At 39.1% G+C, this 1,027-nt stretch overlaps 1 non-coding gene across 1 annotated transcript; it reads right to left on the bottom strand.

Annotated features, from left to right (window-relative positions):
- Positions 1-526: 526 nt before the first annotated feature.
- On the bottom strand, positions 527-633 carry LOC143654719 (U6 spliceosomal RNA). The gene has a single exon (XR_013161911.1). It is a non-coding gene; the product is annotated as a U6 spliceosomal RNA (small nuclear RNA).
- Positions 634-1,027: the final 394 nt, after the last annotated feature.

Raw genomic sequence — 1,027 nt, 5'->3', positions numbered from 1 at the left:
ACTTGCTAGCTTCTTATTCCAGTTTTTCCCTGCACTGTGGAGTTTCAGAATGGTTGATTAAGACAATTCCTGCTAGTTTAATAATCGTTCTGATGGAAGGAGTGATTTCTGGAGCTTCCTACTCTGCCATCTTCCCACAATTTCCTTGCTTTGTTTCTTATCAGCCCCACCCATCCACCTTGTAAAACAAAAACCAAAAACCAAAGTCAATCGAAAAGCTTTATTGAGGTAAAACTGACACACCACAAAATACATCCATTTTAAGTGTACAGTGTGATGAATTTGTCAAAATTCACTTGTAACCTTCACCACAATGTACATTGCATACCTGTATAACCTTCACCATAATCAAGATATGGAATATTTCCAGCACCCTAGAAAATTTCTTTATGCCTCTTTTTGATCAAGTCCCACACTTCTGAACTTGATGACCACCAATCCATTGGCTGTCACTATAGTTTTGCCTATTCTAGAATTTCATATGAATGGAATCATATACAGTTTCTTTTTTTTTCTTTTTTCTTTTAAAAATATGGAACACTTCATGAATTTGCATGTCATCCTTGTGCAGGGGACATGCTAATCTTCTCTGTATCGTTCCAAATTTAGTATCTGTGCCACCGAAGCAAGCACCATATACAGTTTCTTTTGCTCAGCATAATGTTTTTGAGATTTGTGTTGTGTGTTTCAGTACTTTGCTTCTTTTTATTCCAAAGTGGCATTCCATTGTGAAGGTACATTACAACTTCTTCATCCTTTCTCCTGTTGCTAGACTTTGGCTGAAGCTGGGTTATAAGGTATCTTAGTTTCCTGGATGCTATGACAAATACCACACAGCAGGTTGGATTAACAGCAGGAATCTGTTAGCCCATAATTTTGAGGCTAGGGGAAGTTCAAAATTGAGACATCAGCAGGGTTATGCTGACTCTGGGGAGACTATGGTGCTCTGGGGCTGGCTGCTGGTGATCCTTGGGTTCTTTGGCTTTCCCATCATGTGGTAATTCACATGATGACATCCTCTCCCTTC

The sequence above is a fragment of the Tamandua tetradactyla genome, chromosome 13 (genome assembly GCF_023851605.1).
Source record: "Tamandua tetradactyla isolate mTamTet1 chromosome 13, mTamTet1.pri, whole genome shotgun sequence".
NCBI classification, from domain to species: domain Eukaryota; kingdom Metazoa; phylum Chordata; class Mammalia; order Pilosa; family Myrmecophagidae; genus Tamandua; species Tamandua tetradactyla.
The sequence above is the reverse complement of the archived record's forward strand: the minus strand, read 5'-3'. Positions and strand labels throughout refer to the sequence as shown.